Source organism: Rutidosis leptorrhynchoides, chromosome 10 (assembly GCF_046630445.1).
Source record: "Rutidosis leptorrhynchoides isolate AG116_Rl617_1_P2 chromosome 10, CSIRO_AGI_Rlap_v1, whole genome shotgun sequence".
NCBI classification, from domain to species: domain Eukaryota; kingdom Viridiplantae; phylum Streptophyta; class Magnoliopsida; order Asterales; family Asteraceae; genus Rutidosis; species Rutidosis leptorrhynchoides.
In genome coordinates, this window is record NC_092342.1 from 332,271,695 (window position 1) to 332,286,202 (window position 14,508).

The 14,508-nt window shown below is 32.5% G+C and overlaps 1 non-coding gene across 1 annotated transcript; it reads left to right on the forward strand.

The window, feature by feature from the left end:
• The first annotated feature begins 12,962 nt into the window (after window positions 1-12,962).
• On the forward strand, window positions 12,963-13,069 carry LOC139873995 (small nucleolar RNA R71). The gene has a single exon (XR_011767701.1). It is a non-coding gene; the product is annotated as a small nucleolar RNA R71 (small nucleolar RNA).
• Window positions 13,070-14,508: the final 1,439 nt, after the last annotated feature.

The window sequence follows — 14,508 nt, forward strand, 5'->3', positions numbered from 1 at the left end:
CTCCTCTAACATTGGTGGGATGTGGAAGTTTAGCAATTACATCTACTTTAGCTCTATCCACTTTAATTCCTTCGTTTGAAATTTTATGTCCAAGAACGATTCCTTCTTTAACCATGAAATGGCATTTTTCCCAATTAAGAACTAGATTTGATTGTTCACATCTAATAAGCATTCGTTCAAGATTAACTAGACATGATTCAAATGTATCACCGAAGACTGAAAAGTCATCCATGAAAACTTCCATGCATTCTTCTATCATGTCGTGAAAAATCGCCATCATGCACCTTTAAAAGGTTGCAGGGGCGTTGCAAAGTCCAAATGGCATGCGTTTGTAAGCAAAAGTACCATAAGGGCACGTGAATGTGGTTTTCTCTTGGTCCTCGGGTGCTATTGGAATTTAAAAATATCCAGAAAAACCATCAAGAAAACAATAGTAACTATTTCCGGCTAATCTTTCCAACATTTGATCAATGAAAGGTAAGGGAAAGTGATCTTTTCTGGTGGCGTCATTTAATTTTCTATAATCAATACAAACACGCCATCCTGTTACGGTCCTCGTAGGAATAAGCTCATTTTTTCATTTGTGATGACAGTCATGCCACCCTTCTTAGGCACGCATTGAACTGGGCTTGCCCATGGACTATCAGAGATTGGATAAATTATACCTGTGATGTGCGGAAACGTAACCTTTATTTATGAACGGATTTGAGTTGTTTTGTTACACGAATTGATTTATTGTATATGTGGTATTTTATTGATTTCAGGTTGATTTCACACATATATATAGGCAACTAGTCCTATCCGTGTAGTTTAGTTTGTTGGTAAATCCGATTCGTTCCACAGGGAGATGGAGTGTTTAATGGTTTTTAATAGTCTTTGATGTCAAACTTAATTAAAGGGGATTTTGGATTAGGCAATTGTAAAATAACAGTAAAAGAAAATAACTTAAACTAAATTACTAAATAAAATTACAAGATTACAAAAATTAACTTAAAAAGGTACTAAATGAAAATAAACTAATTATGATGCATTAATTATGTTACTAAATGGTAATTAGTAAAATAGTAATTTTTAATGAAACTATATATTTAGAATTTTGTTTTAAGCAATTATTATATAAACTTAATTAAATTAACTAAATGACATTTTTAATAAAACTAATACAAATTAAAAGGAAAATTAATTAATTTACTAACTATAAACTAGTTACAATTTATAAACCTATAATAAATACTAATTTTTAAGATTAAAACATGTATTTTAGTATTTTATACTAATTAAAACTAATTATATAATAAAAATAACTAATAACCTAATTATATAATATTAATTAATTAAAAACCCTAATTTTTGACCTACTGGTACTGTAGCCGCGTCCAGGTCTTACACGATTCGTGTGAGGCTACACGATTCGTGTACGGCTAAAATTATGTGACAATTAACTGTTCGAAAAAAGAAATATTTTTATGGTTTCTTTTTATATTTTAAAAATAGTATTCGTAAATAAAAATGATAAAACTTTTATAAGAAGTATAAATGAGGTAAAAGGGAGTGTTTACTTAATTGTGTCACCCCTAGGTCCATGGATTGTTTTAAGTTTTACGCCCTATTAAAATGTTCTAGTATCAAACTTTACATTTTTCTCTCGAATAGATATAAAGTTACAACTTAACTAAATAAAATCTAATTTTCATTGGATTCTTTTTAGAAAGCTACTATTCCCTAAGCATTTAAATTGAGACCTAGCCTAGTTTTGACCTTCGCCAACACCCAAATTATAACGGTTTCCCTTTTTATAATTTCACCTTCATATAATTTATTGATATCACCCAAACCACCGAAGTTTATTTCTAAATTGGTGTCAATAACTTATCCATAAATTCGTCTAGATCATTTTTAATGTTGAAGCTTAATTTAGGTAAATAAATATAACTTTCGTTATTTACATTTACTAAATTAAGTGGCAAGGGTTAAATACCTAATTACATAAAAATGGTTCTTTTAACTAGGCTCAATATTAAAAATACTAAAGTTACATTTTAACTTTACTAATGGTAACAATCCATTTCACTAGGGGCTCTACATTTAAGCAAACACTAGGGAAATTTAGCTATTCATTACACTAGGGGAGACATAAAAATATAGATATGCAAACATAATAACAACGCTAATTTTAACAGAGTAAACTTACTAAAATATCTTCACTTGCATTAACTTCAAATGGTAGAAAAATTACAATAATAACACCCCTTTCACGCGTACAATAATACCCTTAATCACGAACAATACCCCCTTAATGTTACAATTATTTTTAACCTTGAACTAAAAAATTACAGAATGATAATATGTGTGTATAGTAATTGTATGAAAAATATGTTCTTTGTGTCTTTGTATCTCTGAACGTACTCCTTTTATAAACATGAAAGTTGGTCAAAAAGACTTGTTGAAATCCTGCTGTCTTCAATTGAGTCAAAAGAAATGTTTAAAAACCAAAAAGCAGCCGACCTTCTGGATATCCGAACAGTGACTTTGGCCTAACATTACACGATTCGTGTAGACCTACACTATTCGTGTAAGAGTAAATATTCTACACGATTCGTGTAGACCTACACTATTCGTGTAAGAGTAGATATTCTACACTATTCGTGTAGACCTACACTATTCGTGTAAGAGTAAACAGCAATTTTCTTTATTTTTCTTTTTCGTTCGTTCTCTGTTGATCCCGTGTTGACGTGTTCTGACTTGGCACTTTACATTTGAACTCTTTTCTTCATCTATCTTGTACTTTTATTCGGATAAACGTTTCTTGATATAAATCTGGTTAAAACTATCGTTTTATCGTCGAATCTTCAAATAGTAAGCTCTTATCCACTTTTGTCGTTTTTCTCGTGAAATGTGCATTGAATGTCTTTGTAGATGATAAAAACTTATGAAATATAAGTGATATTGCGTCGAATAATATGTATGTTTAGAGCAATATCAAAATACCCCACACTAGAACGTTGCTTGTCCTCAAGCAATTGCATCCTTTAACAGAGTTAGAACATTATATATCTTTCTTATCGAACATTTAGATCACACAACACACACTTCACGAAATGAAACACACGATATATGAAATATATTACACAACACAGTATTTATTGGATCACACGCACACCACACGAAATGAAATTCTGACAACAGAAACAAACATGAAACTCGTGATTAGGGTTTAAAAATTTGGATCCTTAGGGAAAATTGGACCTTGTGAAAACGTTTTATGATTTTATAAAATGTCATGCTAGTTTTTACACTAGACACGTTTTCCGGTTTTAACCTCAAATTCCGGTTGAGGGTAACTGAAAACCGAAGTCTCAGTCGGCGATTAACAAGCTATTCGCCCCCATGATTGTAGTATCATGGAACTTGAAGCCAAATGTCCAAAAATAGTTTTACACAAATATAATTCATAAAATAGCATAAGTTTTAGAACAAAATTATATCGTGTCCAAATATCATCGGTGAACCATGAGTTTGCACACCTCAATTTGTTATGGCATATGTATGTTGACCGCGGTCAAACATAGATGCAGTTGATCTTTACGGAGATCATCCATCTGGGGATTAGATTCATTAGTCTTTAAAAGCTAATTTGCATTGTGCCCCCCCATTGTACGAGACAGATCCATCTCATGGTTAGGATAAGTCTGACCACCAAAAACCCTGTTTGATGCTGAGGTTAGGTGGATTTCCAGCCGATTTTAGGGATGACTTTTCAAGATTTTTCGTCAACCTACAGCTGTTCTGGACTACATCTTCTAACATAAGTTAGCAAGTGTGTCAATTCGGAAGACTTTACTTCCTTACGGGATGGACTTGATTCATCCTCTATTACTCGTGTTTAATGGAATATTCAGGTTTATACGTTCCTTAGCAATGATATCTGCAATAAACTTCAAAGAAACATGTGATAAATGGTTCTCAATATAAGGATTTATAAATTCTTGTTATAAATGGTTTTTCTTTTATAAGTTTTAAACAAATAAACTTATATATTTTTAATGTATGGAGACAACAATTTCGGTTTTTACACCTGATCTTTAATTGCTCGTAGTTACCTTAAAAATTGATTAGATACATTTGTTTAAAAATTTTCAAATTTTTCATAAAAACCAATAACTTATAAGTTCTCGAGAATTTATATATCTCCACCCCACACTTAAGATTATGTAATGCCCTCATTACATAAAATCAGATAATAATGTATAAATTTGAGAGGACAAAAAATGTAGAGTAATTGGAACTTCCTTTGTTAACCGATTTGGATTTTCAAATTGTTTTACCTATGATTATATCCAATGTTTGTATCACAATGTAATTTGATGTTTCGTTTCGTCTAATTGCATTTTCGTCTGTACCTGTCAAAACCATGTTAAAAACACACAAAATATGGGATTTTAATTCAATCGTACAACACATTTTTTTACCCCACACTATATTTTCTTGCTAATATAAAAAATAAAAACATAATAAGTTTCAATACACACCAAAAAATTATGTTATTACAAACTAAATTTTTTTTTTTTCTTTTTATATATATATATTTTTTTATAACTTATAATCAATTAAATTTAAAATATCTTTTATAGATTTATATTTGTAACGGAAATTCGGTTGTTATACCTGATCTTAATCCGTTTATACATTTTTAATTTCAATTTATAAAATTTAATCCATTAAAAGTTAAAGTTTTTAATGTTTTTCGAAAACAAATTTAAAATAAAATAAAAACACTCTATTTTTGTGTTAAAAAGATTAACATTTTTAAATTTTAAAACAAGTATATGAAGAATACAAATAAAAAGGAATTTAAAATAAAAACGAGACACACGAATGGGACTATTTACAATTTGTGAAGTTTATTAGCGAGTCGTTCACGCGACTCCACCCCAATTTTAACTAACGTCGGGGTGATAAACATCACCCTTCTTTACTCCAATAGAACCATTACCGCAACCATTCTCGCCATTAATTTTTGACAATAACCAAGAGTCCGAAAATCTTGACTCTTTAACTAAATTTTTTAACTTATCTTTCTCAAATTTTGATAAGTTTGACACCAATCTCTCTCTCAAAGGTTCATCTTTTTTCGACATAGCATTTCTAACCCTACCGTATAACTTTTTCATGGTTTTCTCAACAACACTATCATTGGGCGGTTTACTATCTAGTTTCTCCTCATCACCCTCCCCACACTTAGCTTGTTGACTAATGGGTTTGACATTGTCAACAATATTCACTGAAACTATCGGTGTGGGTGGAGGGTTCATACTAAACTCAGTTTGATAGGTTGCACTCTTGCCTCTTTCCTTCAAAACTAGTTTTCCTGTTTTCCAATCTGTTAAAGCACTTGCAGTTGCTAAGAATGGTCTACCTAAAATAATAGGTACAAACTTATCTTCTTTCATGTCTACAACTACAAAGTCAGCTAGAAACTCAAGTTCACCTGTTTTTACTACTAAGTTTTCAACAATCCCTACAGGTTTATTAACCGACTGATCAATGAATCTAATGCCTGAATTGGTCGGTTTAAGTTCACCTAAGTTCAAATGAGAGTAAATGGAATAAGGCATGAGATTTATACTTGCACCTGAGTCAGCTAATGATCTAAGAATTTCAGATTCATTAAGCTTACAAGGTACTATGAACGGTCCAGGATCACCTAACTTAGGTGGCAATTCATTCTTCTTCATAATAGCAGCACATTCTGCTTCAAGGAATGCTGATGATGCTTGCTCACACACTCCTTCTTTTGCCATCAAATCATTCAAGAATTTCCCATAGTTTGGCATACCTGAAATAACATCAACCAAAGGTACATCTACACAAATATTATCCGTATTTAAAGGCTTACAATGGTTCTCCTTTGGTTTTTCGGATGCAAGTGCTTGCGGGTATGGAATGGGTTCTTTATAGTCTTCCACTTTAGGTGCTTGCTTCACCGTATCTTCCGCGTCTTCTTTGATCATCTTCAAATCATCATCAACCCTAAATTCGGAAGGCTCGGTGGTTTCAATTTTCTGCACTTCCGCATGATTTCCCGACATCAGCCTCATCAAATAATCAGCATACTCGGGAGTTATGTCACCAACTCGGATCTCTTCATCTTCACATGTTATACTTTTCACACTTTCAGCTCGGGTACCATCCATCTCTTGATAAGGAGTGTAATCCGTCATATTGGATAAATCGGAAAATATAAACTCATCACACTCTTCATCATCATCTTCACACCCAAGAGTAAAAATAGGACTATGCTCCGGTGTTTTGAAACTTGCTTCATCCTCACAGAAACTATAAATAGCATTCACTTGTGAATATGCTGGAGCTTGAGTATCATTCTTCTTTAGTATAACCGGAAGGTTACTTGCTATTTGTGGTCTCTCTGTTAGTAACTGTGAGATCCTTCCAACATCTCTTTCTAAAATCTGAATCGTGGCTTGTTGATTTCGGATTTGCTGAGTTTGGAGCTCTGCATTTTGCTCGTGCTTAACCATAAAATCTCTTAAGAGATCTTCTAAACCAGATTTCCTCTCGGGTTGAGGTTGCATAATTGCTAATGGTTGTGGTTGCATGAGTGCTAGAGGTTGTGGTTGATTGGGTTGGAAATTATTTTGATAATTTCGTTGAGGTTGATCTCGGTTATTTAAGTGATTATAACCTGGTGGTGCATTTCTTTGATTTTGATTTGGTAAATTCCGGTTATTTTGGTAACCTGGATTTCCTCCTTGATAGTTATTGTTATTTTGATAGTTATTATTATTTGATCCTGAAGGTCCTCCTACTTGATAGCTATTTATAGGAGGATATTTTCGGTTGTTTGCTTCTATAGCTGGAAAATCACTGAAGTTCATTTCACCTTTTCGTAAGTAACCTAAGAAATTTGCTTGCTCTTCCATTGTACTTTGATCACAATCTCTAGTAAGATGGGGACCTTGGCATAGTTCACATCCTACTCTAATAGAATGCATTTCCTTGGTTACTTTCTCGATTTGCCTTGCTTGATTTGCTATTTGAACTTTTAAAGAAGCAATTTCATCATTACTTTCAATACTAGCAACATTTGATGATCTAGAAAATTCTATTTCTTGATGCCAGTTATGAGAATGGGAGGCTAAATCAGCAATGATTGTGTGAGCGTCTTCAGGTGTTTTCTTCATAACTGAACCTCCGGCTGCAACATCTATATCTTTTCGAGTTGCAACATTGACTCCTTTATAAAATACACAGACTTTTTGGAATGTACTCAACCCGTGTTGAGGACATATTCGAAGCATTTTATTGAATCGAGTCCAAGCTTCATAAAGAGTTTCATTAGGCTTTTGTTTAAAGTGATTTATATCACTTTGTAATTTTGCTGCTTTTGAAGCAGGAAAGAATTCTGACAAAAATTTGTCCATCATATCATTCCAGTCTTCAATATAGCCTTCAGGTAATGAGTCTAGCCAATCTCTAGCTTCATCTTTTAATGACCATGGAAAGATTTTTAAACATGCGACATCATCGGTGACATCCTTAATTTTGAATAGTTTGCAAATGCTTACAAACTTACGAAGATGCTCGTTAGCATCCTCATTTGGAGCTCCACCGAATTGGCATGTATTAGTTACCATGTGTAAAAATTGACCTTTTATTTCAAAGCCATCAGTCATCGTGGGTTGGATGATTGCGTGGCCTTGACCTTTTCTTGTGGCCTTCATTAATGCTTCCATCGTTTGATTTGTATCAGCCATTTCTTCTTCTTCTTTAATAATCGGCTCTATGATTGGTTGAATTATTGGTTCAGAGTCGGATTCTAAGAAAAGTGACTCTAAATTTTTAGCAAGAGATTCTACTTCTTGAGCTCTTAAGCGTTCGTGGAATTTCCTTTCGGGTTCAGGATGTGAGGGAGTTAATTCAGCGTTGGAGGAACGTAAGTTCATACATTAATTTCTATTATGAGATCACTTCACTAAAGGTTTATCTAGGGTTACCTATTTGTTTCTCCTTTTTTAGTGTTTTTCGGTGTTTTAAAAGTACTTCCTATTTCTTTTTGTTGTTTTTGTCCTTTATTAATTCTTTGAGGTTCTGGATTAAGTTTAACGAGTTTAGGATTGAACGGATCATACAATTTGGGAAATTGTACAAAGAATTAAAGGATTTATTCAAAAACTTTGAACTTTCTTGGAAATGAATTTCCTCGAGAGGATCGAATAACATAAAAACAATGATAAAAACCCTTAAACAACAGATTTTCCTTCTGATTTTGCCCACGTTTTGAATAGCCAAAAGATGCAGCAGAGGGGCAGGATCCTTCTATTGACCAATAAAATTGGTGATCCAACAACCCGGTCCACGTACAAATCCAACTACTACTACGAATCAGAAAAATTATCTATTTATTTAACTGCCAACTCCCCGGCAGCGGCGCCAAAAAGTTGATGTGCGGAAACGTAACCTTTATTTATGAACGGATTTGAGTTGTTTTGTTACACGAATTGATTTATTGTATATGTGGTATTTTATTGATTTCAGGTTGATTTCACACATATATATAGGCAACTAGTCCTATCCGTGTAGTTTAGTTTGTTGGTAAATCCGATTCGTTCCACAGGGAGATGGAGTGTTTAATGGTTTTTAATAGTCTTTGATGTCAAACTTAATTAAAGGGGATTTTGGATTAGGCAATTGTAAAATAACAGTAAAAGAAAATAACTTAAACTAAATTACTAAATAAAATTACAAGATTACAAAAATTAACTTAAAAAGGTACTAAATGAAAATAAACTAATTATGATGCATTAATTATGTTACTAAATGGTAATTAGTAAAATAGTAATTTTTAATGAAACTATATATTTAGAATTTTGTTTTAAGCAATTATTATATAAACTTAATTAAATTAACTAAATGACATTTTTAATAAAACTAATACAAATTAAAAGGAAAATTAATTAATTTACTAACTATAAACTAGTTACAATTTATAAACCTATAATAAATACTAATTTTTAAGATTAAAACATGTATTTTAGTATTTTATACTAATTAAAACTAATTATATAATAAAAATAACTAATAACCTAATTATATAATATTAATTAATTAAAAACCCTAATTTTTGACCTACTGGTACTGTAGCCGCGTCCAGGTCTTACACGATTCGTGTGAGGCTACACGATTCGTGTACGGCTAAAATTATGTGACAATTAACTGTTCGAAAAAAGAAATATTTTTATGGTTTCTTTTTATATTTTAAAAATAGTATTCGTAAATAAAAATGATAAAACTTTTATAAGAAGTATAAATGAGGTAAAAGGGAGTGTTTACTTAATTGTGTCACCCCTAGGTCCATGGATTGTTTTAAGTTTTACGCCCTATTAAAATGTTCTAGTATCAAACTTTACATTTTTCTCTCGAATAGATATAAAGTTACAACTTAACTAAATAAAATCTAATTTTCATTGGATTCTTTTTAGAAAGCTACTATTCCCTAAGCATTTAAATTGAGACCTAGCCTAGTTTTGACCTTCGCCAACACCCAAATTATAACGGTTTCCCTTTTTATAATTTCACCTTCATATAATTTATTGATATCACCCAAACCACCGAAGTTTATTTCTAAATTGGTGTCAATAACTTATCCATAAATTCGTCTAGATCATTTTTAATGTTGAAGCTTAATTTAGGTAAATAAATATAACTTTCGTTATTTACATTTACTAAATTAAGTGGCAAGGGTTAAATACCTAATTACATAAAAATGGTTCTTTTAACTAGGCTCAATATTAAAAATACTAAAGTTACATTTTAACTTTACTAATGGTAACAATCCATTTCACTAGGGGCTCTACATTTAAGCAAACACTAGGGAAATTTAGCTATTCATTACACTAGGGGAGACATAAAAATATAGATATGCAAACATAATAACAACGCTAATTTTAACAGAGTAAACTTACTAAAATATCTTCACTTGCATTAACTTCAAATGGTAGAAAAATTACAATAATAACACCCCTTTCACGCGTACAATAATACCCTTAATCACGAACAATACCCCCTTAATGTTACAATTATTTTTAACCTTGAACTAAAAAATTACAGAATGATAATATGTGTGTATAGTAATTGTATGAAAAATATGTTCTTTGTGTCTTTGTATCTCTGAACGTACTCCTTTTATAAACATGAAAGTTGGTCAAAAAGACTTGTTGAAATCCTGCTGTCTTCAATTGAGTCAAAAGAAATGTTTAAAAACCAAAAAGCAGCCGACCTTCTGGATATCCGAACAGTGACTTTGGCCTAACATTACACGATTCGTGTAGACCTACACTATTCGTGTAAGAGTAAATATTCTACACGATTCGTGTAGACCTACACTATTCGTGTAAGAGTAGATATTCTACACTATTCGTGTAGACCTACACTATTCGTGTAAGAGTAAACAGCAATTTTCTTTATTTTTCTTTTTCGTTCGTTCTCTGTTGATCCCGTGTTGACGTGTTCTGACTTGGCACTTTACATTTGAACTCTTTTCTTCATCTATCTTGTACTTTTATTCGGATAAACGTTTCTTGATATAAATCTGGTTAAAACTATCGTTTTATCGTCGAATCTTCAAATAGTAAGCTCTTATCCACTTTTGTCGTTTTTCTCGTGAAATGTGCATTGAATGTCTTTGTAGATGATAAAAACTTATGAAATATAAGTGATATTGCGTCGAATAATATGTATGTTTAGAGCAATATCAACCTGCATCTAGTAGTTTAATAATTTCTTTCTTAACAACATCTTGCATATTAGGATTTAGTCTTCGTTGGCGTTGCACATACGTTCTATGACCTTCTTCCATAAGGATTTTATATGTGCAATACGAAGGACTTATTCCTTTAATATCATGAATTTTCCATGCAATAGCTAGTTTATGAGCTTTTAACACAGAAATGAGTTGAGATTTTTCATTTTCAGTAAGAGAAGACGATATTATTACAGGTAATTCAGATTCACCATGTAAATAAGCATATTCCAAATGGTTTGGAAGTGGCTTTAACTCTAATGTCGGTGGTTCTTCTATCGATGATTTATATCGATATTTGTCTTCCTCTTTTAGCATTTGAATTTCTTCTGTTGTTGGTTCATATCCATTAGTCATAAGTGTAGCTAATATTTCAGTTTCATCAATTGGTTCAGTTCCTTCTCCTAAAGAACATTCTCCTGTTCCTTGTAATTCTGGAAATTCTTCTAACAATTCTACATGTAAATCTATAGTTTGAATATAATAACATGTATCATCTGCAGATTGTGGTTGTTGCATTGCTCTGTTAACTGAAAAGGTAACACTTTTGTCCTCTATACTTAGGGTCAGTTTCTTACCGAACACGTCTATTATTGCTTTAGCCGTGTTTAAGAATGGTCTTCCTAATATGAGAGGTACTCGAGAATCTTCTTCCATGTTCAGAATAACAAAATCTACTGGAAATACTAAAGTATCAACTTTAACTAGCATGTTCTCCATTATCCCTCTAGGATATTTTACTGATCTATCGGCTAGTTGTATGCTTATTGGTGTTGGTTTCAATTCTCCAAGGTCTAGTTTAGCATATAATGAATACGGCATTAAATTTATACTAGCACCTAAGTCTGCCAATGCTTCTATTGAACTAAGACTACCTAGAAAACATGAAATTGTGAAACTTCCTGGATCTGATAATTTTTCTGGTATCTTATTCAAAAGCACTGCAGAACAATTAGCATTCATAGTAACAGCCGAGAGTTCTTCCATTTTCTTTCTATTTGTGATTATATCTTTAAAAAATTTAGCATATTTAGGCATTCCTGAAATCACATCAATGAAAGGAAGATTTACATTTATCTATTTAAACACATCCAAAAATTTGGATTGCTCGGCTTCAAGTCTCTCTTTTCTCATTTTACTCGGGTAAGGAAGTGGTGGTTGGTATGGTTTAACATAAGGTTTAGCCTTAACTGTGTTATCTTCATTAACCTTTTCAACTACCGGTTCTTTTTCCTTATCTTGTTCGGGTTGTGGTTCTTGTGGAGTAGGAATAGCTTCATCAGAAATTACAGGCATTTCAGGTGGTTTAAGTGTAATACCACTTCTTGTGGTAATGGCTTTAGCTGTTTCATTTCCGGGGTTAGCATTTGTATCACTTGGTAGACTTCCCGGTTTTCTTTCACCTATCAATCTTGCTAGGTTACTTACTTCTTGTTCCAAATTTTGAATAGAAGCTTGTTGATTTCTAAATGCTTGAGCATTTTATTCATTGGTTTGTTTCTGAGATGTGAAAAACTGTGTTTGAGAATCAACTAGCTTTGACATCATGTCTTCTAAATTTGGCTTTTTATCATCGGTTTGTGGTGGTTTGTTTTGAAAATTAGGTCTTTGCTGATTGTAAGTATTATTGGATACTTGTTGATTACTAGGACCTTGTTGGTTGTTGTATGGAACATTTCGGTTATAATTCTGGTTTTGATTGTAGATCGGTCTTGGCGGTTGATAATTATTCTGATAATTATTTCCAGGCCTTTGGTTTATGTATGAAACATTCTCTATTTGTTCCATTGTTAGTTCAATACTGAGACAATCTTTTGTCAAATGTGGTCCTCCACACTGCTCACAACTAATTCGTATTGAGTGGATATCTTTAGTCATCTTTTCCATTCGTCTCTCGACAGAATCTATCTTTGCAGAAATGGAATCTAAGTCATGGATAGAATCGGCTCTAGCTGCTTTAGATGATCTAACGATATCTTTTTCTTGGTGCCACTCATGTGAGTGGGAAGCAGTGTTATCAATAATTTTGTAGGCATCAGTTGCTGTTTTCTTCATAATGGAACCACCAGCTGCTATATCGATGTCTTTCCTTGTAGTGATGTCGCATCCTTGGTAGAATATTTGTACTATTTGACAAGTGTCTAAACCATGTTGCGGACATCCTCTTAATAACTTTTCAAATCTTGTCCACGCTTCATATAGAGTTTCATTTGGCTTCTGTGCGAACGTAACAATTTCTCCTTGAAGTCTTACGGCTTTAGATGCCGGAAAGAATTGTTTAAGAAATTTTTCAACTAAAACGTCCCATGTATCAATCGCCCCTTCAGGTAACGATTCTAACCAATCTTTGGCTTCTCCCTTTAAAGTCCAGGGAAATAACATGAGATATATCTGTTCATCCTCCACTTCTCTTATTTCAAATAGTGTACAGATCCTATTAAAGGTACGCAGATGTTCGTTTGGATCTTCCTTCGGCGCACCAGTAAATTGGCATTGATTAGTCACCATGTGTAGGATTTGTCCTTTGATTTCATAATCTGGTGCATTAATGTCTGGTTGAGTAATTGCGTGACCTTGGCCAGTGCGTTTAGCTCGCATTCGGTCTTCCATACTTAGAGGTTCCAGATTCTCCATGATTGAATTTGTTGAATCTGAATCACTAGAGGATTCTGATTTAATGGTTGGTTCCTCGACAATCTCCGTTTGAATGATTGGTGATTCCGGAGGAAAGATTAATGGTTCAGGATCTATGAATCGTCCCTGAATATTCTCCGGATTCTCAATTGTGAGGTCGGGTTCAAAAAATGGATTATTGGAAATTTGAATTGGAGTACTTGGTTGACTAGATGACGATTCTAAAGAAAAATCAATGGCGACAATATTTGCTAGATGTCTTGATCGAGTTACAGGTGGTGAACGTACAAAAGGTGGTGAAGGTTTTGCTCGGTGCATTCACTGAATATCCTATTAGTTTTTTTTTTAAAGAAAGAAAAATTATATAAGTTATCCAATTAATAGACTTTTCTGATTTTGCCCACGTTTCGAATAGCCAAACGATGCAGCAGAGGGGCATGATTCGTTTGGTCTCAATATAATTGAGTACTGTTTGGCTCCAATAACCCGGTCCACGTACAAATTCAACTATTTCTACGAACCAGAAAATTTTGATGTCTATCAATTTAACTACTAAAAATAATTTTTCGTTTAAATTTAAAGAAATTTTAGATAAGAAATAGAAAAAAAATCTAAGTCCTAAAACTAGAATGTCGAGAAATAAGAAAGAAAAAGAGCGCGTCGAAAAACGTCGAAAAACAAAAGGCGAAAAATAAAAGGCGTCGAAAAATAAAAATAAGAAAGTAGCGCGTCGATTCTTAAAAAAGAACTAAAAAACTAAGAATTAAAAGTTGCGTCTAAAAATATTAAAGCTTAAAAGAAATACTAAATCCAAAACGGCAATAACTTAAAAAGTACTAAAATTTAAAAAGGGCGTCGCAAAATTCTAAAGCACTTAAATCTTAGTCTAAAGAAAAAGCACTTAAGGGATTTTACGGCAAAGCCTTAAAAATCTAGAAATAAAAATAACTATAGCAAAAACTATGACTTAAAACTAAATACGAGCGAAAAATACAAAAATTACGCTTAAACAATTAAAAGGGGACAAAAATATAAAAAAATAAACTTAAAGTTGT